Genomic DNA, 27,521 nt, shown 5'->3' with positions numbered 1-27,521 from the left:
TCATCCGGGGCAGTGGCCAAAGGCAGGCCCCTCCTAAGTGAGCCAGTGGGGCTTACCTGGCACCAGTTCTAGAATCCTGCACGCAGAACTGGAACACCGGCCTTGCCATTCCAGCGGGCACACAGGTCACCTGGCGTTATTTCTGATGTCTCTTACCCAAACAAGTGGGGTTTCTCTGAGGCCCCTCACTGCAGTCCTGCTTGTGACCTAATAGGAAGGTGGGTGCACCTCTGCTCCACTCCCTGGCTCTCCCCGCTCTGTTCCTTCCTCACCGCTCATCATGGGACAGGACGGGCCAGCTGGCGACAGGATGACCTGGAAGGGCACACTTGGCCACTGTGGCTTTGGGTTATTCAGCATCCTGGGAATGAGGCATCCAGACATGGTGCTCCATCGGCCAGATGGGTTCTGGCGATTCAGAGAATTTTAATTTCAAGAGATGAGCTAGGAGCTACAGCCATAAAGTAACGATGTCTTATTTTCAGACAAATGAACGAGAACTTACATGGTGGAGCCTCACTTATATGGAACTCTAGAGACTGAGGCCTCTGCCTGGCGGAGGGAGCGTTTCTTTTTTTAATTAGAAAATACTGAGCCCGCTGAACAGAAGACCAGTCCCTTACATGGACACGCACAGTAACAGAAAGGAAGTGTGTCTGTGGCTTTGGGGGCCTTGTGAGAGTAAATGTGGAACCATCAGCAGAGCCTCAGCTTCCTGTGGCAACAGGACCCCGATGATACAGACCACGACCCTCAGGCCTGGGACCTGCTGACGGTCTCCCTAAAATCTTCTTCTATTTGCTCTGCTCCTTTGCCAACCCACAGGCCTCCTTCCTGCCACCACCTCTGCCACCTGTCGGCCACCCCACCATCAGAGAGCTGCCTGAGGGGTCTTTCACAGGGGAGCCGTGTCACCTCACTCACTTCCTTCAGAACGTCCCTGCCGTTCACCGTCGCTGACAGGACAGCACGCCCACTCTGCCGGTCAGCGTGCAGGACTCCCAGCTCTGTGTGCTCCAGTTTGCTTGCGCTCACCCTCTTCCTGAAACGTTCCCCCTTGTCTCCTGGTGAACCACTTCTCTCGCAAGACGCCCCGTCCTGCTCCCTCAGATGCCCCAGGCTGACTCCCATGTTGCACGTTATGCTGCCTCCATTAGGGCAGCTCGTCTGCTTCCTCCTGTGTCCCACATGCTTCTCAGTGCACCGTGGGCCCCTTGAAGGAGCAGTTTCATCTTACTCTCACTCCATCAGCATCTTTTAATTGAACACCTAGAATGTGCCAAGTCCAGGCCACGGAGAGGTGAGCTGGCAGGCAGATAGTGATGGTCATAAAATACAACCCACTCTCCCCTTCACAGGACGAAGGGACATTCTGGCCAGTGAAACAGAGTGGAAGGCACCTCTGAAGCTGAGCTCTGGATGATGAGAAGGAAACTTCTGTCGTGCTGGGATCGGAGTGGCACCATAGCAGTTGGAGACCGCTCATGTGAAGGCCACAGGGAGGAAAACAGGAGGAGGGTTTAAATCCAGCGGAGCCCGCACAACTGGATCGTAGCGGAGAGGGCAGCATGTGCTGGAAGGTCTGAGGGAAGTGAGGGCTAAGCCACAGAGGACGCCGTGCCTGGTCCAGGCAGTTTGGATTCCATTCTGTCCTTTTGGGCCTGAGGCCTAGCACAGTACATGACACCAGTGTGACGCCCACGTCACGGGGCTCTCGCTGCCTTTGCGCCCAGTCACTTCATGTTTGGGGGTCACACTCTTGATAGATGAGGTTGTCCACGGGCTCCAGGTAGCTAAGGTGGTAATTGCCTGGCACAGCATGCCATGCGTGACAGAGGACGGCTGAAACTCCCAGGTAAAATGACAAGCAGGTACTTGTTGGGCAAACGGGTAAGCGGCCAGGCAGCTGACACACGAGGTCTGCTGGGCCCGCATCGTGCAGAAAGGCCATGAACAGAGCCAGCACCGAGGCAGGGGGCAGCCAGCACAAGCAGGTGGCCTGCTCCAGGAGAGACCTGGGCCCTTGGACAGTGGGGCTCAGAGGCTGCATCATTGGGAGATCGGGCCCCTTTCTGTGGTATCAGGATGGGAACGCATAGCAGAGTGACAGGAGAAGCCTCAGCTTGCCTCTCTCCCGACGGCTCAGTGTCGTGGTTGGCAGATGCGCTGGTCCCTCCCCGGTAGGACTGGGGGCTGGGATCCAAGCCTGTGGTTGCAAGTTGCTTCCCACCCAGCTGTGCAGGAGGCCAGTGTGCAGGGGACCCGTGCTGCTTAAGTAACTGTGCCCTTTCAGTTACATAGCAGCTCCTAGATTAAGCTATAAAGCCAACCCCAACTACATGCTATTTACAAGCACATAAAATGAAGTGACAGAAAGGATTCAAAAGATGTATTGTGCACATGAATATAAAGAAGAAGAGATCATAGAATAAACATAATGCACTGTGGACATAAAAGTAAAGATATCAAAGGACAAAGACAACAATTTTATATCATAAAAGGTACCATTCATAACAAAGATATGCAATTGTTATGAACTTTTAAGCACTGAATTTAAGTGAATAAATGAATGTTAGCAATTCAAAAGATACCAAAAGAAAAAAAGTAGGAGGAGACCCAATATTTAGTATTTCTACCAGTCTTTGATAGATGAAGCAAATTTTGAAGATATAGAGAGAATGAATAAATAAATGAAGAATGATTTGATATAGAAATTAATACCCTAGAAAAAATATAACCTTTTTCATGTCCATGGAAAATTGGCTAAAATCATGAAGTATTATGTCATAAATAAAACCTCTAGTATAGCAAAAGAAGACTGTATACAGGTTATATTCTAAGATCACAACATACTTACAGAAAAAGAGAAAAGGAAGGAAGGGAGAAAGGGAAGGAGGGAAGAAGGAAGGGAGGAAGGGAGGAAGGGTTAAAATATAATGGACTAGTGAAAGAAGGAAGGATGGTAGGAAGAGGTAAAGAAGAAAGAAAAAAAATGAATGAGAGAGGGGGAGGGAAGACAGAAAGGAAGGAAAGAAAGAAAGAGGAAAAAAGTAATGGTACATCAAAATAAGAAAAATATTTCATTGACTTAGCTGTATTCTTGAGCAAGTAATTTAACCTTTTCTTAAATCTATAAAATGGGAGAAATTATGAGGATTAAATAATATGGTACATTCAATATTACTTAGCACATTTCTTGATATATTGCAAATGCTCAAAAATTAACTGCGAAAGAAGAGCATATACTGAATCTCACAAATCAATTTTGTTTATCAATGTAGACGCAAAAATCTTAAGTAAAATATTAGTAAATATTAATTTAGTATCATATCAGAAGAATAACACATAAAGCACAAGTTGTATTTTATTCTTATAATGCAGTAATGGTTCTATTTTAGGTTAAATATAATTATAATTCAACATACAGATATTTCAAAAATATGAATCATAAATTCAGTTAATGTTTTAAAAGCATTGATTAAAAAGTTCATTCCTGATTAAAATAAAAGGAAAACCCTCTTAGTAAACAAGGAATGTATCTCTGACATCTGGAATAGATCTCTCTGAAAGCAATATCTAATATCATACTTTACAGTGAGGTATTCCCATTAATCTCTATAACAATAACTCAAAGATGGCTGTTGTAATAATTATTATCAACAATTATTCTTAAAGTCCAAAACAAAGCAATAAAATAAGAAAATGAATTGGAGTTATAAATACTGGAAAGTACTATGGGTTGAATTTTGTCCCCCCCAATTCATATGTTGAAGTCCTAACCCCCATAACCACAGAGTGTGACCTTATTTGGAAATAGAATCTTTGCAGATGATCCAGTTTATATGAGGTTATTAAAGTGGGTTCTAAGCTAATATGACAGGTGTCCTTTAAAAGAGGTCAATTTGGATGCAGAGATAGGCACACACAGAGGGAGAAGCCAAGTGAAGACGAAGGCAGAGAAAGGGGTGATGCTTCTACAGGTCAAGGAATGACAAAGGTGGCCAGCATACCCCCAGAAGCCAGGGGAGAGATAAGGAACAGGTTCTTCACAGCCTCAGAAGAAACTAATTCTGCTGGTATTTTAATCTTGGACTATTAGCTTCCAGAACTGTGAGACAATACATTTCTGTTTAAGACCCCAGTTTTTGGTACTTTGTTATGGCAGCCCTAGAAAACTAGTACAGAAAACGAGAAACATAATTACTTACAAATGAACCAGATATTTTCTAAAAACTCAAAATCACCAGCTAAAAATCTAGAATGAATGAATGAATGAAATGTGATGTTGCTAGATATAAAATAAATGTACAAAAATGACAGCTTATATATAGGATAAGTAGAACAAATCTGAAAATATATTAAGAAAAAGATCTAATTTTCAGTAGTAAAAATATAAAATGAAAGTAAACATCGATTGTCTTTCACTGGGGTGTGTGTGATGGGTACAGGACATGGAGTGTTTTGTAGTTAGAATATCAGATACATAGACAGCAACGTAATAGAGCTAAAAATATAAGTCTGTGTGGAAAGAATTAGAAACCGAGTAAGATCTGTGGCAACATTTGATACATTTAGAATATATCCACATCCACACAGAAACAATATACTTTTTAAGGAACTCATGTAAACAAAAGGGTACACATTCGAATAGTCATCTCTTCCAGAGGATGGTAACTGAGGACAAAGAGGTGAATACAGGAATAAATCAAACAAGAGGTGGGGCCCTGCATGCGCCCGTGATGATAAAGTGCCATCAGTTGATGGATGTGATTAACTCAATTTTTTTGCTCTTGGGGTAAAAACAGTAACACATTTAATTTTAAATGTATGCAGTCCAATCAAATCTTAATCATATCTACGTTTTTTTATATTGTTGTTGAACTTTTCAAAATGTTTCATCTGGAAAATCAGTTTGTGAGAATAGACAAGGTAGAGCAAAGACTCAGGGATCATAATGGTGGCCTTGCCCAACGTGGGAGATAGAATAATGCCCCCCCCCCCGTGGGTCCAATGTAATCACAAAGTTCTTTATAAATGGGAGGCAAGAGTATCAAAGAAAGAAAAGGAGATGTAATGGGAAGCAGGGAAGAGCGGGGAAGGGATTCTGGCTTTAAAGATGGAGGAAGGGACCATGAGCCATAGAATGCAGATGCTGCTAGAAGCTGGAAAGTGCCCGGAGCCTCCAGAAGGAACACAGATCTGTTAACACCTTGGTTTTAGGACTTCTGACCCCCAGAACTATAATACAATACATTGTGTTGCTTTCTTTGTTTTGGAAGAGAACTGAAAGATTGAGAATATTCAGAGTTAAAGAAATTATGGGTAATAGATCTGCTCATGTATTACGGGTGAGAGTGGTGTTCAGTACGATCTTCTGAGGTGCTTGATAAAATGTGTCAGAATCTAAAATGAGCCTGGCAATCCCACGCTAAGCCTATGAGGATTACCAGAAAAGTGTATATCAAAATGTATGTTCAAAGTTTTTCAATTATTGTTTATAATATAGCCCCAAATTGCAAGCAACTTAAAGGTCCAACAATAAAAAATGGTAGTGCTTTAATACATACATAGACTGGAATAGCAGGAAGTAGCCAAAAATAATGACATATGTCTCTATTTATTGGTATTGACCAAATGATCTGTGATATGTACTTCAGTGAATAAGAGTTTACATATCAAAATACACAACCAACAAATCCGGTAAGTAAATGAAACATACATGACAGAAGTTTAAGAGCCTTTCTATGAAAGACTTTATGAGTCATAAAGAGTCAAAAGACGCAAAAATACACTTCATAAAAAAGGAAGCACATGGTCAGTAAAGGGCCAGAAAGCCTGGAACCTTACGAGCAATCAAAGAAATGCGGTAACAATGCGTTTCTCTTTTCTTCTGTCATGTTGGTAAGGGACAATCATTTTCCTTGGTTCACAACTCCTTGCTGATTCTAAAGTCAAATCTATTATCAAACGATGATTTAATGTCAACACAGCTGGCCTTTAATCTTAAGCTTATTCAAATTAGCATTATTAATATCACAGCTACCAGCCGTTTCCTAGCAAGCCTCCGTGGCCGCCCTGCTGAGCCCGGGTGCGCAGCCTTGGTCCAGCCTCCTGCTATAGGAAAGGCTGAGATCTTGTCGACCGGTTGGATGGAATCCCACTGAGAGCTTTCTTGAGACTATTTTAATTTGATTAATTTCTCCAATTTATAAAACTGGAAAAATTTTTTTTTAGCACAATTGCATTATCTCATGGAGCCTTTATAGCTCTGAACCACCAATATGCATTAAAATAGCCACAATGAAAGCAAACTAAATGTCTGTTGGTGGGGTCTCTGTGCTATATAGCCTTTAAAAATACTATCTACATACTTTATCTTTAGTTGTGGGACAGAACATTCTGTTCATTCAAATACAGCCATTCATCAAGGCAGAGACGCAACTCAACTTCAAAAAAGTGACCTTGCCATTGGGAGCTGGATTCTGTCCAGCAGGAAATAGAGGATATTATTGGAATGCTGGGGAGGGCTTAATAGGGAGTCATTGAAACAGATTTGTCAAAAGACAGTGTGATTGCAGGGAAATCCATGTTCATCCTTGCACCCTGAAACAAATTCTCCTTCCGTTTGCTCTCTCATGCTGGATTCTTCTAACCGAAACTTCTTGTCCACAGAATGAGCCAAGGCATAACATACAGACTCTCCAAAATGGGGAACGTAATGATTTTATACTCAGAACAAGGTATCAATGACTGATATCAGGTCTTTTCTAGAATGGACACGAATAGGGCAGAAAGCCATGACTGCAGGAAGAAAAGATCAAAGAGAGACCAGAAAAGAATGCAGACCCATATTTATGGTTTGTTCTGGTCAGAAGATAGCCAATCTTACAGAATATACAGTATATGTGAATACAGAACTAGGAAAGGCCATCATTGTCCATTCATCTATTTCAATACACACAGATTCTGACATCTATCTTTATCTTTGAAAATAAAGACGAATGTCTTGGGTGTAGCGTAGAATTTCCATTAATGGGAAACCAAAATACCTAAGCAACTGATTAGCCAAGTTTCTCCATTTTTCTTGTCTTCATTTGTCAGAGACAAATGTCAAATATTGAAAGACAAGTAAGCAAACTGTTCTCTATCGGGCAACGCTAACCCCTACAACTTCTTTTCTCAACCTCTGGTCCTACACAATCATCACTCCCCGTCACAACGCGGCATCTGACACAAAGCCCTGTTCTTAAAATTATAGGTTTCTTACCAAGGGACCGAGATGTAAGCATTTTAGAAAACATTCAACAAAGCCTCCATTGCAAACCTTTTTCCTCCAAATTTCTTTTGGCAAAAGTCCCATGTCATGAGCTCAAAATATATTTAAATTCTAAAGCAAATTTAGTGTGCGTAACTGTCTTACATAAGGTTCCATCATAGGCATATCATATTAGAAAAATATAATTCAATAACCCCTCAGCTTTGGAAAACCATTAGGCCTATTAGTTATTTTTGAGATGTCAAGGAGACTTGGATGTGACACTGAAAAAAAGGAAATGAAAATAAAAAATGGCAATAGTCTTATAACTATGAACTTTTAAAAAATTACTCTGAAGCTGGAGAACTACTGAAAAAATAAACACACAATCCTTTTCCACGCCTTTAAAATGGGGTAAGAGACCAAGCAAGAACTACTAAGTATGCAAGGGTCAGATTTTAGACGGTGGACCCAATACACATCGATATTGCCAGAGGCTGGAGAGATTTTTGAGGTTTGTCTAGATGTGATCTGGAGTCCAATGCACATGGAAACTGGGGGCCAATGTAGACAGCACCTGCTTGAGCTCTTATAATCCCACTTCTACCTCCAACTGCTGCAAAAGTCTTCCTTATGCTGACCCAGAATCTCTCTCCCTCTCATTTTCAGCCCTGGTGCTAGTTCTGACCTGGGGGGACACTTGAGACTGGCTGTCCATGTCTCTCTGATCACACGTTTTCCTTCAGGTTAGAGCACCTTTCCTTGCTCCCTCCAGTCTGTATCCTTGGCCTGGTTACCAGATGGCTGACCTCAGTGGCCATCGGCTTGTAATGCTCTACGTGGTGCCAGACCTGAAATTTATCAGTATAGACACACCATCCAACTCAGAGAAGAAACAGATGCTGTCACGACGCCCCCTGCCCCAAACCAATTTCTCTTTGTGCCAACAACAGTCTGCGTCTCCACAGCGATGCCTCTTTTTTGAGATGAAGCACATGTACAAGAAAGACCTTATTTTTTCTGGGAAAGTGTCAGGCTGTGGAAGAGGAAGTGGTATTTTCATGTGTTTTATCTCTGGTGAGACTCCTGCTTGTGACGTGCACAATTTTTGTCACTAAGTGGAGGAAATACAGCACAGGTCTCAGAACTTACGTGCAAGTCAAGGAGCTATCATCACGGAGAGTTTCATCTGGGCTCAGGTGGCTTAAATGGTCCTTATTTCTGTGAGCAGGTGTTGGTACACAGAGGCCCTTTCCATTATGAAACAGCCTGAAATCTTGGTCAGAATTTCTGTGGAGCGGTGCAAACACTGACTCATTTCAGGGTAGCTGGTGGGACACGCAGGGGGCTGGAGGTTGACATAAGCAGCAATCAAGGTGAGAAGGTTGGGAGGGAAATGAGACACTGCTTTAGAATGTCTTCATACTTCCCATCTTGTTTCTTGATTATACAGATTCTGGCCACGTGGGTGACACTTAGACCGTCTCCTCTGTGAGGCTGCTATGTGGCATTCCTAAAGAGACAGTGAGACAAACGCAAAGAAGCAGCTCGATTGAGAGTAATAACTTCACACGGGCTGAAACAGTAAGTGCAAGCCAGGAAGTACCCCAAACACACACTCAAATTTCCCACGAGAGCCTATGAACTGAACACTGTTGGGCAAACCGTACAGCGGGTCACTTGCTGGTGCCACTTCCTCCCACAGCCTCCCCAGAGCCGGCTCTGTGCCTGTGAGCGATGGCTATCCCGCTTGTGCTGCTCGCTGAGGCCTCCTCAGAGGTCTGTGTGGCCTCAGGGCTCCTCTCCCAACCGCTCCTCTCTGGCCGCTTCCTGCCCTCACTGTCTCACAGTCCCCGCCTGCCTTTCCAGCCCTCTAGTCCTGTTGCATCAACTCCTTATATCAGTCAATTCTTTATATTGATTTTTCTATTCCAATCTGGAGTGGGTTTTGTTTTCCTGACTAGATGCTGACTGTCCTGCTTAGTAAGCTAGAAAAGGCAGAAGCGGGCATTCGGGCTGCAGTAAGGGCAGAGGAAGCACAGGGGCCCATGGGTACTGGGCATGGCTGGTGTGTCAGCCCAGGTGGGAAGGACTGGGCATGGCTGGTGTGCACCCAAGTGGGAAGGATGAAGACGATCAAGAGTGATCAGGGTTGGGCTGGCCCGGTGGCTCAGGCCGTTGGAGCGCCATGCTCCTAATGCTGAGGCCACCGGTTCGATTCCCACACGGGCCAGTGAGCTGCACACTCTACAGCTAAGATTGTGAACAACAGCTCTCCCTGGTGCTGGGCTGTCGGGCTGCTGTGAATGAGCAGCTGGAGGTTGGCCTCTGCTGTGGAGGGCTGCCGTGAGCTGCCGTAATGGGCGACCGACTGCCTCAGCCAGGGGAGCGCAAGGCTCATAATACCAGCATGGGCCAGGGAGCTAGCTGTGTCCTACACAACTAGACTGAGAAGCAACGGTTTGAACCGGAGTGTGGGGGGGAGGCGGAAGAAAGGGGGGGAAACATATATATATATATATATTAAAATAAAAAGAAGAACCTCTTAAAAAAAAAAAAGTGACCAAAAACTGACCAGGGTTGATGCAGCAGTTGTGACACTGCAAGTGTAAATAGTGGAGGATGGGCAGTGAGGTCAGTGGGAGAGTCCTTCCATCAACTTCCTATCAGAACCTTGCTAGAAAATTCTATCTTGTCTTGGTCCAGAGACCTTCAACACGTGCAGAAAAATGCTCCAAATGAAACTGAAGGACTGACAAAATTTCAAAGAAAGGTGACAGACCTGAGAGGTAATGAGCCTGGAGAAGGAAGGCCTAGGCTTCGGACTATCTGGAAGGGCTGTGTTCCAGGATGGAAAATACCAGAAGGGTGTGCGTGCTCCCTTGTCTGCCCATTCATTTAACCAGTACCTCTTAACCCCTCATGTGTGCCCAGTCGTGGGGAGGTCCCCGGACACACAGTGAGCAAGAGGAAGGGCTCTGCTCTCAGAGGTGCTATTGGGTTGGGGGTCAGCGTGAGCTGTGAGGAAGCATTTCCTGAAAGTGAGGGTGGGGAGCGGAAGAGGCTGGGAGAGATGGGGGTAGTTGGCAGGACAAAACGTGGAACCTAACTATCCAGTTCAAGATTTCAGGAGCCCCTTGATTCCACGATAAAATCAAAATGACATTCAAATTTGGGGACGTCTTTATGTCCAAAGACCTCAGTGGAGGCCATTTTGGGATGCGTGGGCATTGAGTCTCACTTTTAATCCACAACCTGAAATATCACAATCTCAGTGACTTCTGAAGGGAGACTGTGTTTGTCAGTGACGTGGGGGTACACCAAGGTGGAGACTTGGGGGAATAAGGAGGGAATAGTGTCACCAGGTTTGCTGTCACCTCCCCCTTGAATTGGGGGTCCTCTCTCAGGAGTACATGTTCACTCATCCCGTACATCTTGGGCCATTCCTCTTGTCGGAGAAGGTAAGACTTCAGAAGAAACATTCAGGGGGTCCCCTCCTGTCCTAGCTATCAGTTGTAACCTTTGTGTCTAGGTGAAGCACCTCTGTAATTTTCAGTTTATCTACTCGGCTTCACCCAGCAGCTTATCCTGAGCAGCCTCACGAGACCAGTCAATGGAGACAGGATGTGGCTGCAGGAACATTCTAGATTGCTGTCTGGGCAACTGACTCAGTTTCCACTGGCACGCATGGTTGTTTTCCTTGGCTCCTGTACGTTTCTACTTTGGTGGCTTTTGCCTGTCCACAGCTATGGTTGTCTGAGTGCTTTTTACATAAGAAAAGACACACCAGTGCCTATCCGCTCCACTGCAGGCCTCTGACACCATGGCAACCAAAAGCTCCTGGTCCAATTCAGTTACTTCCCACAGGGAAACAGATCACGTGGGGCTCCAGGAGCATCTTCAGGTCCAGGTCCTATGGGTTTTATCCCACCTCTATCTTCCCCCAGCGACAGTGGAGTGTGTGGTTGTAGGGCCAGAGGGGAGGTTGGAGAGGAGACATACAGGAGAAGCATGTCCCCACAAAATCTGCTCCCTTCCCCCATGCAGGTGGCCCCTGGGGACTCTCCACAGACCCCCCCGGGGCTCTGCGCTATTCAATGTGCAAACCATGGGGTCTGATGATTTCTTTGTTCCTCAGCTAAGAGTTTAGGAAAACGCACTGCCTGGTATGAAACCATCTGAACCCAAACAGTCCTGGTTAGGATTTATCCGTCCCAAAACATTACTGGTGGAGGCAACCCCTAGCAGGGCCGGAAATTGGTGTGTCTGTGGATAACAGGCTTCAAATGTACCTCCTGGCACCAGCACTGGCTATACCAATGAGAAGAAACAGCCCTCCTCTACACTGTCCCGTCTGCCCGGGCTGGGGCTGAGGGGAGTCACCATGCAGTGTAGACAGTCTTCTCAGAAAGGGCTCCGGCCCCATCCCACACTTCTCCTACCTCACTGTGCCACTGCTGCCTTTTTATCATGTCTCCTGAGCAGGGGTGTCCTTGGTCTGAATCTACAATGTCACTATGAAACATTCAACGTGACCAATGGCCATCACATCCACTGCATGTCGACAGAAACAGGAACCTTGTCTGATGTACATTTTTGCAAAGAATTTCTTTTTCATCAGCACCAGACAGTAACACTGTGCCCCGCCCTTGATTTGTGCAGTGGCTTGAAGAGTTTTGTAGTGAGAGGCCTCTGTCCATAGTGACACTTGGAGAAGCAGCTAGAAGATGTGGGCCGGTCTGTTTCCTGGGCTCGAGGAGGCCGGACCTGGACGGCAGCCCGTCTTCCTGTGGAGGACGCATGGCCCGCTCTGGCATTGGGTGCCCTCTGCTGCAAAGATGGTCGAGGAAGTGTGCAAAGGTCCCAGCTGAGTTCAGAGTGCCTCGGAGGCAGGGACTTCACCCTGCACACATGTGGCCTTTCAGTGGGTGCACAAATACCGTGTTTCCCTGAAAATAAGACCTAGCCGGAGAGTCAGCTCTAATGCGTCCTTTGGAGCAAAAATTTTACTGTAAGACTGGGTCTTACATAATATAATATAAAACCGGTCTTATATTATTTTTTGCTCCAAAAGACATTAGAGCTGATTGTCTGGCTAGGTCTTATTTTCGGGAAAACACAGTAGTGTGGCTTTCACCACCAACAAAGGGCAGATAGGAGGTAAGGAGACTCCAGAAAAACACAATCTCAGCTATCAGGTCATAGCAATGTGAGGGTGCCAGGGAGAGAGAGGCTGAGATGCCGGGCTGAAGGGCCTGGGGGCTGGTTCTGTCTAACGTCCAGACTGGGCGAGGGTGCTGCTGAGGCCACACAGCTAATTGATGCAGAGTTAGGACAGGCCAGACTCCGCTGGCATCATCCTCCACCACAGGCGAGACAGAAAGAAAAGATGTGACCTTCTCAAGGCCACAGAAACGGGTGAAGGGCAATCCCAAGGCCGGCCACCACTCTGGTCTTGAGTGCAGGCTTCCCCCGGCATGCTAGCTGTGCCAGGTACAGGCTACCCTAGGTCTGCAAATAACTGGTGACGTCGAATGGCAGAGGACAAGAGGAAAGGTGAAAGAGGAAAATGGAAGGAAGCCACAGTGGGGACGTGGTGGCGTGGGAGGCAGAGCAGTAAAGCACATACCTGTCTTTAAAATGTTACAGGTGCTGAAGCGTCCCACTCGTAGACCCCTTTTCAAACGTGTCGTCCACCTGCCTGTGTACTGCTTGGCCTTCATCTTTACATTCAAATTCTAGCCTGGATGGAGCCTCCTCAGTGAAGTCTGGAAGCACGATGGACTCACAAAGGGTGCATTCAGCCCAGCACGGCCACCACGCATCTAATCCCTTCCTCAGGTCAGAGGTGCTTTGCCCGCCATTCGAATTCGTGTTGGTAGAGTCGGGGCTTTCTTGTGAGCAGAAAAATGGGTACTTAATTTGTCACCAAAGCTGGAATCCTTCCCCCTCCCCCCGCACATAAATCCTGCCAATTAGGTTAATAATAGAAGTCGACTTCATCATGAAATGAAACCTCCCCCAACACTTAGGACTCTGCAGCAGCCTCGTTGTCTAATTGTATTAATAAAGTTTCTAGCAACATAATTTTGGGGATCAATGCAGCTAGGCCTGCCAATCAAACTTTCCTACCCACTGAAAAGGTGCTAGACTTCTTAGTTGCTTTGTGATGGACTAAGGAAAGGCTGCATTGCCCCCAGAAGATTAAATCTTTAATTTCACATTATTTCCAGCTATGTCTATAGAACAAAGTGGGCTTTACCTGTTGAATATGGGGCTTATGTGACTTGAAGCCCTCTTGAGACTAAGAGGCGGCCGTGAACGGTCTCTGAGGTTTAAGCTGAGGGGAATTCTAAAGGGATTACCGCTGCATTTTCCATAAAATGAAAAATAAAAACAGACTTAGGCAATGCATGATCATAACTGCATTCCTGCTGGCTGCAGGGTCCCATTCGCACCCCACTTGGGGGCCTGGCGGGAAGGTCTGTCAGAGGCACCCACACTTGTAAGGATTTGTGCAGAGCCGACTTACAATGAAGTGAGGGCTGAATGCTTTGGAAAGACTGGCTATTAGGAAGGGGGAAAAAAAGAAGAGAAAGATACTCTTGCACTTTCTCGGGGCCAAAGGTGAGCTATGCGCACATTATTTTGACATCAGTGAGATATCTTTTGTGCGGGGTGCTAACCTGCCCTGACCAGAGCGGGGTAATTCTCTCTGTGAATAAAGTAAGGACAAAACTTCCTGGGAAGGTTTTCATGCCTGATGAACTATGCGGGGTGAATAAAAGGGACATCGTCCTAAGACCAGAAGAAGACAGGCACCCAATTAAAATCCTGCCATCCGCACTAATCAGCTTAGAGACTCAACTAAAACAAAAGTGCTATTAAAACTGTGACAGCACTCGAGAGGCTGTTTCGAAAACTCAGCGATGCACGTGGTATATAAACACTGGCTCTCTGTATGTCATAGGTGTACCTTCCTTTGTAAAGGGACGACGGAAACAGTGAAGGAGATTAAAATACATTGCAGATGAAATATGGACTTGGAATAACATAATGTAAAAAAAAACAAAAACACATGAACTGTTATTTTCAAGTCCCAGGACCGTGTCTAGCCTCGTCCTCTCTTCCCCATGGCAACATCTCTCATGCAGTGTGTTGCTGTGGTCTCTGGTAAGGCACAGACCATCTCAGGTCCTCGGATAACATTAGCCACTTCTAACATTTTATGATGAGATTTGAAATTACAGGTGGTGACCCAAGGGTATCAAAAACCACCTGGAGAGGGATGGTGTAGATGCCTGATCACTGCACTGTACACCTGAACCTGAAGCTGAACAATAATGAATGCCAACTATAATTTTGTATATATATACATAGTTACAAGAAGTGGAGCACAGCATTAGGCATAGAGACAGTGGAAATGTAACGGCTGTGTGCGATGTCAGAGGGAGAGTAGATGGGGGAGGGGGTTATCACTGTGTGAGGGACATAAATGATAAGTGTTTAACTATTACATTGTTTTGTACACCTGAAACTAATTTAAAAAAAAAGCCCTGGAGAGGAGCCTGGAGCTCAGGAACCCCCTTTTGGAGCATATGCTCCCCTTTGAGTAGATGGTATATTTTTTGTTGCCCCATAATACACAGCAGTGGTTCTTGACTTTGGCTTTACAGTAAAAAACACTGGGGTGGCTTTTGAAAACTGCTTAGACCTGCACCGCATGCCGATGGATTCTGACCCACTTAATCCAGTTGAGGCCCAGGCTTCGGTATTTCTGAACAGTTTTCCAGGTGATTCTAATGTGCGACCAAGAATAAAAGCACTGAGCTAGAGCTTTTTAATGGCATCCCATGTCCTCAGGTGATGCCATTTACCTCTTTATGTTGACGCTGGTGGCGTGACCCCAAATGTGTCCCGTACCAACTAGAAAGGCTTCGCGTAACAAATGGCAGAACAGTAGCTTCTGTGACCTGAGCATCTGATACGAGGCCCGTGGTGCTAGACGGTGTCCACACAACCTGATCTAAACCCCATGAAGCTCTGCAGGCCATCACTGCTCACCCAGTCTACAGGGGGCCAGGAGGCTCAGCGGGCCTAAGCAAGCTGCCGCCCCAGGCAGAGCCGGGGACTCGAGCTCTCTGCGTGGACCCCAGGCCACAGCTTCCAGCCTCAAGCCTGCGCTGCTCGGTCAGTTCCTATGAATCTGCCTGTAGATGGGACCAGCTCAAACGGGAGGCTTGGGCCAGAGGCACCTTTCAAGGGGCATATCAGACTCTCCAGAAAGCTTTTCAAGTGACACTTTCTCAGGTCCCTGCTGGCCCACTGCTCAACAGTGAACCCCATGCTGTGGGCAGGGAGAAGAGGGCTGAGTGTTTAACAGATTCAGAGTTCAGATGTGCAAGATGAAAAGTTCTGGAGAGCTGAGTCATAACAATCTGAGTATACTTGGCACTACTGAGCTATACATACTTAAGAATGGTTACAATGCTAAAATTTCAAGTGCTTTTCACTAATATTAAAACAAAAAGTTAACAAATTGCTGACATGAGCCGCTGTAGCTTTTGGGGTATGACTTAGCATCAGATGTACTGGGGCGGAACAAGGGATGAGCACACAGTCCTAAATACACTGCACAATAAACTGAAAAACGGTTGACATTTCAGAATGCAATAAACATATTGTAAATGCATCTCCAGGAGGTTTCATTTTATAGGCGTTCAGATTGACAAACTATGTTGTTTACAGTACCTGCCTATTATCCATGACAATGATAGGAAGCAAGGAGCTCCAGCCCTCAGCAGCCCGGTATCCTATCCACACAGAAGCCCAGTCTTTTCTCCCCACAGCAGTCTGGTCTCCTCTCCCCTCAGCGGCCTGGTCTCCTCTCCGTCAGCGTCATGGTCTCCTCTCCCCTCAGCGGCCTGGTCTCCTCTCCCCTCAGCATCATGGTCTCCTCACCCCTCAGCGGCCTGGTCTCCTCTCCGTCAGCGTCATGGTCTCCTCTCCCCTCAGCGGCCTGGTCTCCTCACCCCTCAGCGGCCTGGTCTCCTCTCCGTCAGCGTCATGGTCTCCTCTCCCCTCAGCATCATGGTCTCCTCTCCCCTCAGCGGCCTGGTCTCCTCTCCCCTCAGCATCATGGTCTCCTCACCCCTCAGCGGCCTGGTCTCCTCTCCGTCAGCGTCATGGTCTCCTCTCCCCTCAGCGGCCTGGTCTCCTCACCCCTCAGCGGCCTGGTCTCCTCTCCGTCAGCGTCATGGTCTCCTCTCCCCTCAGCATCATGGTCTCCTCTCCCCTCAGCGGCCTGGTCTCCTCTCCCCTCAGCGGCCTGGTCTCCTCTCCCCTCAGCGGCCTGGTCTCCTCTCCCCTCAGCGGCCTGGTCTCCTCTCCCCTCAGCGGCCTGGTCTCCTCTCCCCTCAGCGGCCTGGTCTCCTCTCCCCTCAGCGGCCTGGTCTCCTCTCCCCTCAGCGGCCTGGTCTCCTCTCCCCTCAGCGGCCTGGTCTCCTCTCCCCTCAGCGGCCTGGTCTCCTCTCCCCTCAGCGGCCTGGTCTCCTCTCCCCTCAGCGGCCTGGTCTCCTCTCCCCTCAGCGCCTTGGTCTCCTCTCCCCTCAGCAGCCTGGTCTCCTCTCCCCTCAGCATCATGGTCTCCTCACCCCTCAGCGGCCTGGTCTCCTCTCCCCTCAGCATCATGGTCTCCTCACCCCTCAGCGGCCTGGTCTCCTCTCCCCTCAGCGTCATGGTCTCCTCACCCCTCAGCGGCCTGGTCTCCTCTCCCCTCAGCATCATGGTCTCCTCACCCCTCAGCGGCCTGGTCTCCTCTCCCCTCAGCGTCATGGTCTCCTCTCCCCTCAGCGTCATGGTCTCCTCTCCCCTCAGCATCATGGTCTCCTCACCCCTCAGCGGCCTGGTCTCCTCTCCCCTCAGCGTCATGGTCTCCTCACCCCTCAGCGGCCTGGTCTCCTCTCCCCTCAGCATCATGGTCTCCTCACCCCTCAGCGGCCTGGTCTCCTCTCCCCTCAGCGGCCTGGTCTCCTCTCCCCTCAGCGGCCTGGTCTCCTCTCCCCTCAGCGGCCTGGTCTCCTCTCCCCTCAGCATCATGGTCTCCTCACCCCTCAGCGGCCTGGTCTCCTCTCCCCTCAGCATCATGGTCTCCTCACCCCTCAGCGGCCTGGTCTCCTCTCCCCTCAGCGTCATGGTCTCCTCTCCCCTCAGCGTCATGGTCTCCACTCCCCTCAGCGGCCTGGTCTCCTCTCCCCTCAGCGGCCTGGTCTCCTCTCCCCTCAGCGGCCTGGTCTCCTCTCCCCTCAGCGGCCTGGTCTCCTCTCCCCTCAGCGCCTTGGTCTCCTCTCCCCTCAGCAGCCTGGTCTCCTCTCCCCTCAGCATCATGGTCTCCTCACCCCTCAGCGGCCTGGTCTCCTCTCCCCTCAGCATCATGGTCTCCTCACCCCTCAGCGGCCTGGTCTCCTCTCCCCTCAGCGGCCTGGTCTCCTCTCCCCTCAGCGTCATGGTCTCCTCTCCCCTCAGCGTCATGGTCTCCTCTCCCCTCAGCGTCATGGTCTCCTCTCCCCTCAGCGTCATGGTCTCCTCTCCCCTCAGCGGCCTGGTCTCCTCTCCCCTCAGCGGCCTGGTCTCCTCTCCCCTCAGCGTCATGGTCTCCTCTCCCCTCAGCGTCATGGTCTCCTCTCCCCTCAGCGTCATGGTCTCCTCTCCCCTCAGCGGCTTGGTCTCCTCTCCCCTCAGCGGCCTGGTCTCCTCTCCCCTCAGCGTCATGGTCTCCTCACCCCTCAGCGGCCTGGTCTCCTCTCCCCTCAGCATCATGGTCTCCTCACCCCTCAGCGGCCTGGTCTCCTCTCCCCTCAGCATCATGGTCTCCTCACCCCTCAGCGGCCTGGTCTCCTCTCCGCTCAGCGGCCTGGTCTCCTCTCCCCTGAGCGGCCAGGTCTCCTCTCCCCTCAGCGGCCCGGTCTCCTCTCCCTTCAGCGGCCTGGTCTCCTCTCCCCTCAGCATCATGGTCTCCACTCCCCTCAGCAGCCCGGTCTCCTGTCCCCTCAGCGGCCTGGTCTCCTCTCCGTCAGCGTCATGGTCTCCTCTCCCCTCAGCATCATGGTCTCCTCACCCCTCAGCGGCCTGGTCTCCTCTCCCCTCAGCGGCCTGGTCTCCTCTCCCCTCAGCGGCCTGGTCTCCTCTCCCCTCAGCATCATGGTCTCCTCTCCCCTCAGCGGCCAGGTCTCCTCTCCCCTCAGCATCATGGTCTCCTCTCCCCTCAGCGTCATGGTCTCCTCTCCCCTCAGCGTCATGGTCTCCTCTCCCCTCAGCAGCCCGGTCTCCTGTCCCCTCAGCGGCCTGGTCTCCTCTCCCTTCAGCGGCCTGGTCTCCTCTCCCCTCAGCATCATGGTCTCCACTCCCCTCAGCGGCCCGGTCTCCTCTCCCCTCAGCATCATGGTCTCCTCTCCCCTCAGAGGCCCGGTCTCCTCTCCCTTCAGCATCATGGTCTCCTCTCCCCTCAGCGGCCCGGTCTCCTCTCCCTTCAGCATCATGGTCTCCTCTCCCCTCAGCGGCCCGGTCTCCTCTCCCCTCAGCGGCCCGGTCTCCTCTCCCCTCAGCATCATGGTCTCCTCTCCCCTCAGCGGCCTGGTCTCCTCTCCCCTCAGCAGCCTGGTCTCCTCTCCCCTCAGCGGCCTGGTCTCCTCTCCCCTCAGCGGCCAGGTCTCCTCTCCCCTCAGCATCATGGTCTCCTCTCCCCTCAGCGGCCTGGTCTCCTCTCCCCTCAGCGGCCTGGTCTCCTCTCCCCTCAGCGGCCTGGTCTCCTCTCCCCTCAGCATCATGGTCTCCTCTCCCCTCAGCGGCCTGGTCTCCTCTCCCCTCAGCGTCATGGTCTCCTCTCCCCTCAGCAGCCCGGTCTCCTCTCCCCTCAGCGTCATGGTCTCCTGTCCCCTCAGCGGCCTGGTCTCCTCTCCCCTCAGCGGCCCGGTCTCCTCTCCCCTCAGCGGCCCGGTCTCCTCTCCCCTCAGCATCATGGTCTCCTCTCCCCTCAGCGGCCTGGTCTCCTCTCCCCTCAGCGGCCCGGTCTCCTCTCCCCTCAGAGGCCCGGTCTCCTCTCCCTTCAGCATCATGGTCTCCTCTCCCCTCAGCGGCCTGGTCTCCTCTCCCCTCAGCATCATGGTCTCCTCTCCCCTCAGCGGCCCAGTCTCCTCTCCCTTCAGCATCATGATCTCCTCTCCCCTCAGCGGCCCGGTCTCCTCTCCCCTCAGCATCATGGTCTCCTCTCCCCTCAGCGGCCTGGTCTCCTCTCCCCTCAGCGGCCTGGTCTCCTCTCCCCTCAGAGGCCCGGTCTCCTCTCCCCTCAGCGGCCCGGTCTCCTCTCCCCTCAGCATCATGGTCTCCTCTCCCCTCAGCGTCATGGTCTCCTCTCCCCTCAGCGTCATGGTCTCCTCTCCCCTCAGCGTCATGGTCTCCTCTCCCCTCAGTGGCCCGGTCTCCTCTCCCCTCAGTGGCCTGGTCTCCTCTCCCCTCAGCATCATGGTCTCCTCTCCCCTCAGCGTCATGGTCTCCTCTCCCCTCAGCGTCATGGTCTCCTCTCCCCTCAGCGTCATGGTCTCCTCTCCCCTCAGCGGCCTGGTCTCCTCTCCCCTCAGCGGCCCGGTCTCCTCTCCCCTCAGCGTCATGGTCTCCTCTCCCCTCAGCGTCATGGTCTCCTCTCCCCTCAGCGTCATGGTCTCCTCTCCCCTCAGCGGCCCGGTCTCCTCTCCCCTCAGCGGCCCGGTCTCCTCTCCCCTCAGCGTCATGGTCTCCTCTCCCCTCAGCGTCATGGTCTCCTCTCCCCTCAGCGTCATGGTCTCCTCTCCCCTCAGCGGCCCGGTCTCCTCTCCCCTCAGCGGCCCGGTCTCCTCTCCCCTCAGCGTCATGGTCTCCTCTCCCCTCAGCGTCATGGTCTCCTCTCCCCTCAGCGTCATGGTCTCCTCTCCCCTCAGCGTCATGGTCTCCTCTCCCCTCAGCGTCATGGTCTCCTCTCCCCTCAGCGTCATGGTCTCCTCTCCCCTCAGCGTCATGGTCTCCTCTCCCCTCAGCGGCCCGGTCTCCTCTCCCCTCAGCGTCATGGTCTCCTCTCCCCTCAGCGTCATGGTCTCCTCTCCCCTCAGCGTCATGGTCTCCTCTCCCCTCAGCGTCATGGTCTCCTCTCCCCTCAGGGCCTGGTCTCCTCTCCCCTCAGGGCCTGGTCTCCTCCTCCCTCAATGGCCTGGCTTCCTCTTCCTCGCCGTGTTAGCATCCCAGCCTCTCGCCCCACAGGGTTCCTCTCCCTGGAACTGGGCGCATACAGTTTGCAGTGCCCACCTGTGCAATGACACTCGTGCTGACTGATCTGAGGCCTATATCTGCATGATTGTTAACTGGCATTTGATGAGGGCAGAGGAAGACTCAGACTTCCAAATATAGAGCACTTTCTATGTCTTTCTCTCTCTGGCCCTTCGAAGCAGTGACTGTTGACCTACTAATTGATGTGGCACAACTTCTACAACATGGGGTGTCTGCTGTTTTCCCAAAAGAAGGTGTGATGGTATACATCCCTCATGTCAGAAATCATGAGAAGAGCTTTCTTCTCCGTCTAAGGGAGAAGAACGATGCCACTATGTTTGATGACCGATTGGAAAGTTATTGTCTTCTTGCTCCACAGAGTTGCTGCCATCTGGGCAGACCAGTCTGGGCAATATTTATTTTATTGTGCTGTAAACGATATAGCAGGTGATTACATTTTTAATAGATTAAAGGCATTTTTGTCATTTTTAATGTCTTACTACTAGTGCTTTATAAAAAGTATGTGAGATTATGTTGACATACGTTTTACAACAAGAGCGGCCTCAGTGGTGTTTAATGGATAACTTATTACCAAGAAAGAATTCTTTAGGCTCGCTTTATCTCTCAATTGGTGGTGCTATCTGTGAGCATTTTTCCTGCATACAAAACAGTGAGAAATAATGAGAAAGACAAATCATAATAATAAATATTTTGCTGCTTGACCAGGAAGCTTAATAATCACTATCAGAATCAAGAAAGGTGTCTCTTGTGATTAAGGGAGAAATAGAACATGGTTTTGAAAAGCATTCCTTAAGGTATAACTACATAAAAAACAAATTGATATTACTTACACAAAGGTTACAAAATGTATTTATGCAGTTTTTATAAGATGCAGTAAATTCACATCGGCTCAGACCTGAAATAAGAAATGTTATTACCATACTGACAAGATGTCTCGAATTTAAGAAGAAAAGTGACACCTAAAATTGAGTTCATTTCCCTTCATGTGCCTTAAGGAAAACGGGCACGTGCACCTTTTCGTCTCCGATGGAGCTGCCCAGGCAATCAGACGGTGTCAGGTGGGGCGCCTCCTCCGCCCCTCTTCCCCTCAGGTGCGTCCTCACGCTTCCTGATTACATGCCTGCATCTAGGTCAGAAGGTAGAGACACATCCCCTTAGAGAAAAAGAATGACACGTTTCAGTGAGTCTGGTGGGTTGTCTCCCAGGCCTTTCTGACAGGCAGAAACGCAGCCCCTCTGCCGTCGTCTCTGCCCTCCCACAGTGTGATTCGGAAGTCCCTTCCCTTAATGTTCCCGGTAAACAGAGGAAGTCCGGTTAACTTTGATTTCAGATCAACAACGAATATTTTTTCAGTATACACCCCATGAAATAGAAAACATAAACAATTCCAGGAGGCAGGATCAATATGGATAATTTTCATATCCCCAAGAAGATTGTAAGCACCTGGAGGGTCGGCCCCGGGACATCACCTGCAGCCCCTGCAACACCCTGCACAGTGCATGAACCCAGCGCAGGTGTGGACAGCACAGGTGTGGATACAGCGCCGGTGTGGACACCACAGGTGTGGACAGCGCAGGTGTGCCGTTATCGGATTGGATACTACGGGGCTAACCACGGCAATTCCGCAGGCCCTCACCCTGGAAAGGGCTGTGATCTGCATCCGTGGAGATAGAAGAGGGTCAGTTCTACCATCCTTCCCTGTTGGTCCAGGAGCTGCACCTCCCTGGATGGCCAGCGAAACGTAGGTGTGGAGGTGGGAAGCCAGGTTGTGTGCCTGTGGCCTGGCAGAGGCACGTTGGAGAGATGTGTGCAAGATAAACACGCCTCTCGAGATCAGAGACGCGCCACTCGAGTGAGGGCGGTGAATCGCCGTGGATTAGGGAGCAGATGAGTGATTGCTGGGCAAAGAGCCAGGCGTGAGGCTAGACGCACAGAGCTTGTAGATTGCCATTTGTGGATGACTCTGATTGATTTAAACGGAGGGGAAATCAACTGATTTCTTGAGAGCAGCAACTCTAATGTATGCTTAATTTGGGCTCCCTGCGAAGCAATTTGCCCCATGCTCCCAGCCGGTGTGGCCACCCTGGGGTGCAGGCGGCTTGTCTCTGGCTGCTCTCTTTTCTCTCCTCCTGTGCTCCGTCCTGGCTGGGCCCCTCACCCAGGGACCCTTCTGCGCACCGCTGAGGCCCACCTGGGCTCCTTCTCAGGCAGAGCCTCCCTTGTACCTCAGACCAGTCCTGATTCCCCTCTGCCCTCCCCCTGCCTGTGCCTTGGGGCTCATGCTCCTGCCAGGACTGGTCTGATAACTACTTCAGTTCCTTACTGTCTGATTATGGCCTAAGGAGCTCTCCACACCAGGGGCCATTTTCATGTTGTCAGAGAGCACTTCCAGGTACACTGTGGGGCCTGGGCCACAGGGACACCTTGCCTGTGCACCTTTGTACCCCACAGGAGGGGGCAGCTTGCTCGTGCTCCAGAAATAAGACCATGGCTACTTTGGTGCCACTGTTCACCAGATGTCTCAAATATACAGGGGTTGGCACCAGGGAGAAATGGGGAAATGCCTAGATGTGCCCTGGGGACATGTCCCCCATGTGACGAGTGACACGTGATCATGCTGACCGCCACTGGCACGTCCACCTGCCTGACCAGCACACTTGGATGGCAGGCTTTGGACCCCAGTGCCAAGAGCAAACAACGTGGGGTAGAGGAGAGAAGGACATGAAAAGCCTTTTTCATAAATGAGTTGGCTGCAGCTACAAAGCGGAGGAGGAAAGTTCCGAAGATGAAAGGGCTCTGGTAAACCGAGAGACGCGACCCGAGGCAGCAGTGCACAGGCTCTGCAGCGCTCGGCGGCGGGAGTTGGGAGGCGGCCTCTGGGGATGCCTGGCTTGTGCCATGTTCTAGAGGCCTGACGGACGTGGCAGGGACTCTCAGGAAGGACCCCGCTATTCCCAGGTGAGCGGCCGCCCGCAGACATGCTCGCTAAGCAACTGGGAACAGAGGGCGTGCACCTTTGATACTGGGGTCAGAAGCATGTTCCTAGTTGGCCAACATCCAGAACCTTCGTCTGAGAAATCTCTGAGGATGCACGAAGCTCCTGGCATCCAGAAGTGAGGAATGGGCAGAGGTAGAGTGTGCTGAGACCACAGGGAACAGACTGACATGGGAGTACTGGACGGACTGCCTTTCTGGAAGTCCATGATCATGGTGGTGGGGCGATTGGTGTGGCCAGTTGGGGTGCAAGCATCCTAGAGGGCAGCGCGAAGGGGCGTGGGGGTTCAGTATCGACACTTAGCTCCTGCCCCACCTGGCCTACACTGGGAAGCTGGTGCCCAGATCAAATCATCACTGGGGACCCGTGGGAAAGCCACTTCAGTGCCCACCTCCCCATAATACCTGCAGACGGGGTCAGGGCAGAGCCGGTATCACCCACAAATACTCTTTTTTAGGGAACTTCCTGCTTCCAGCCTACGGGGTTATCACAATGGAAGACTTAGGATTTGCATGAAAGAAAACAGGGTTTTTACAAAACCTATAGTGACAGTATCTCTGCATGGCTTGGTATTTGCCCCATCGCTGGCTTGACGTCTGACACACTACTGACGGACCACCATGAGTACTGGAAATGGCAACAGTATTGAGTCACAGTTCCAGAGTGGCCAACGCCCCATCTGGATGGGCAGCCGGAGCCTACAGCAGGACGTTCGCAAGCAATCGCCTCGACTCGCAGACAGAATCCCAGATGGGGTCCTCCAGTGTCTGCCCTGATTCGTCTCGGCCCTCACTGTAGCTGCTGTCCTCAGAAGTCCCTAATCTTAAAATCCTGTGTGTGTCCCGTGACTATACCAGGAAGTAGGGGCAGTTGAGGATGTTTGGGAGACAGGATAGCCCCCCGCCCTCCCCTCCCCAGGCCACATGTGGGACACAAGCCTGCAGCCTGGGCCCCACCGGTGCCTGCTTATGGCAAACCTTCTGTCTTCTGGGTCGGGACCAGACGAGTGGGAATTAGTGTGTCCATCTGTCTATCACAGGTCGTCACGTTTCTGCCCTGTGGAGGCCCTGAAAGAGGCTTTGCTGGGCTGTGAGCTGGACCATGGAGCCAGGGCTGGCAGGGACAGTGGCCTGTTGGTGCCTCTTCCCACTCTCCTGGGAGCGCTGCTCAGGTCACCATCCTAACCTCCTCCTCTCTGCCCATGGAGGAGAGGTCATCACTTGCTGGACTAATTTCCATCCCGTTCCAGTGGCTCACTGTGGTGTCTTGTTTCTTGGAGATGGTTAAGGAGAGAGCTCTGGAAGTTCAAATGCAGTTACAAAAGGTGACTTGGTGGCACTGCCATTACCAGCACCATTAAGAGTGCTGCATTGTGCTTCAGACACTCGCATGCCTGAAGGAAGGGGGCCGGGACGATCCGACATTGTATCTGTCCAGCGTTGGGACCCATGGTCCACCAGGACGTCCCACATGTCAGGCCTGTCGTCAGACGCAACAGGATGTGGAGCCACATCCACTCTGGTCATCACACACCATCTCTCAAGTCAGCTCTGTCCCCCGGTCCTGGCATCTGGCCTGGAACGGCTAAAGGCAAGGCCAGCATGGCCCCGTTCAACCATGTGCTGGACCACAGGGTTCACCGGAAAGAAACATCTACGGTCCTTCCTATGGGGTGCGTGTGTTGTGACCTGGCACAGAATACCCGGGGGGTCACTTCTGAGGCCGACCGCCAGGTGAACAGGAGGACCGTCTCACCAGGCACTGCTGACAACGTTCTCGCTGTCACCTCATCCTCTCAGAGCGCAGACCCAGGAGCGAGGCTCCCAGCTGACTGAGTCACTTGCTTCTCTGGCCACTTTTGCTCCTGTCTAATCACATAAGAGTGGGGTTACCATGATTTGGGCTGTTTTGATCATTTTAAAGCCACCCAAACAACAACACAGTATGTGGCCTTGAAATGTGCCTTCAATGTCATCAGGCTGCTGCTGGGTACCTGTGGCAACCACTCATGAAAATGGAAAGGCAGCCTGCAGATGCTCTCGGAGCCCGTGGAGGGGACAGCTGGGCACTGCCATTGGCTGCCACTCAGAAAGACAGCGAGCAGGGAGGACTGGTCTCCATGTGGCTGGCATCTGACAGACACGCTGCGGGAGGTCACAGCTCTTTCCAGGGTGCTGGAGGGCGGCTGCTTCCCCAGCAACTGGCCATTCACTAAAGCTGTCCCGGGGACATGGCGTGGAGGGCTGCCTGTGCGCCTAGGCAAGTGTGGGCACGCGTGTGCATGCACGAGCACGTGTGCATGATGGCAGGAGGCAAGAGGAAGGCCCCCCACCCCAGGATATCAGACCCTCCCACGATTGGATCACCCTCCTCTGCCCTTTCCTTGGTAGAAAATTCCGTTTTTAGGTGCAGGAAGCCCCGAAGTACAGTCGTTAGCTAACTTCCTGAGCACCCCTCTGTGCCCTCGCCAGGCTGAGGTGAAGGCAGAGGGCAGCGAGGCCCGGGAGCCTGGCTGTGGAGAGCACCTGCAGGGGCCTGGACAGAGCCAGCACGGAGGGCGGGCGGGCAGGAGAGCGGAGGCCAACAACAGAAAGAGCGTGCCCCAGACGATGGGATTTCTGTTTCCTAAAGCAGTCTGTTCTGTGCTGTTTTCGCCAGGAGGCACTGACACCTCCAGGACTCAGCTCCCCACCCCTTGAGGGGCCCCAGCGTGGTCTGGGAGGCTTGGAGGACCCTCCGGTGGCAGCACACGCTCCCAGCCCCTCCTGGCCCTGCTCCGCCTGTGGCCTGGACACTGTGAGAAGAAGTGAGATCCGCATGCCTTGAGTGGCCCCGTGAGCAGGTCGGTTTCGTGATGAGCTCCCAGGACGCGTGGGCCACGTCCCTCCTACTCCTTCCAAATGGCCTCTTGTGAACCCCATCATCACTGGGCCTCTCAGCGCTTCAGGGTCTCCCCGGGCACCTTCTGTAAGGACGCGGCTGAGTGTCACACAAATGACAGGGCGTGGGTTCAACAGGAACAGCTTTGAAAAAGGTGTGACGCCATCACTCCTCACTGTGGCCCTCCTACCCCCCAACGCTCTCTGCTCCTTCCCACCTCGTCTCCCAGAGCTCGCCGGAGCTCACCGGTCTGCAGAGCGCTGAGTTTGCGTCTGCTGCTTAGATGCAGGGCCTTCACCCGAAGGACTCACACCGCCCGGACGCTGCAAACGTGCTGTCCACGTGAGCACACGGAGCTGGGCTAATGTGGGTTCTCCCACCTGACTCCAGGGAAGTGGCCGAAACCTGCCCACCTGAAGCTTGCATGGGAATTGATAAACGCCGGTTGGTGGTCGCCTCAGCGATTGTTTACAACACAAGAGCTTTTTCGAGGAGAGCTGCTTAAACCATTGACGTAGCCCAGCGTTGCCGTGTGTGGTGAAATCCGAGAGCAGGTGGTGGGAGACAACGTGCCCGTTGCCTGTGGTGGGAAGGCCACCCCCGGCGGGCTACCCCTCATTCCTGTCCCCGAGGGCCCTCTCTCCCCGCACATCCCAGCCTCAATCCTGCCGTGACCGGAGGGACCATCTCTCTGTATCCTTGCATCACGAGGTCTGCTGCCTTGCTTCTGTGACAGCAGCTTTGATAAGTGATCAGACACCTCCTGCACTGTCTTCACTCACGTATTCTCCCCTCAATGAGGCAGTAAGCGTAAGTGTGAGTAGTAAACCGAGGGCTCACATCACCTAGGAGGGAGGCAGCGTTCCAGACATAAAGAGATACAGGAACTTAATACAGATGTTTGAGCCAGAGCCTTCTGAAGAAAACACGGTGTGTGTGGGAAAGATCACCTCTGCATTTGATTTCTGCCTCTGGGTGGCCCATCACTAAGCACCTAACCTCAGGCTACCTCAGTTTCCCCCTTCCTGACATTGATATAATGACATTTATTTCCCAGGGCTTAATTAATATTTGCAA

General features: G+C 51.1%; 1 long non-coding RNA gene across 1 annotated transcript in view; it reads right to left on the bottom strand.

Annotated features, from left to right (window-relative positions):
* LOC141567545 (uncharacterized) overlaps positions 1-14,409 on the bottom strand; it is a 43,188-nt gene extending 28,779 nt beyond the window's left edge. Inside the window, exons 1-2 of the long non-coding RNA XR_012490271.2 lie at positions 12,885-14,409; positions 8,408-8,768 (exon numbers count right to left, since the gene is read on the bottom strand). This is a non-coding gene — a long non-coding RNA (uncharacterized LOC141567545). The remainder of the gene's footprint in view (positions 1-8,407; positions 8,769-12,884) is intronic.
* Positions 14,410-27,521: the final 13,112 nt, after the last annotated feature.

Source organism: Rhinolophus sinicus, chromosome 8, assembly GCF_057876585.1.
Source record: "Rhinolophus sinicus isolate RSI-liver-muscle chromosome 8, RSI-T2T, whole genome shotgun sequence".
NCBI lineage: Eukaryota > Metazoa > Chordata > Mammalia > Chiroptera > Rhinolophidae > Rhinolophus > Rhinolophus sinicus.
Note: the sequence above shows the minus strand (reverse complement) of the source record. Positions and strands in the feature narration are given on the sequence as shown.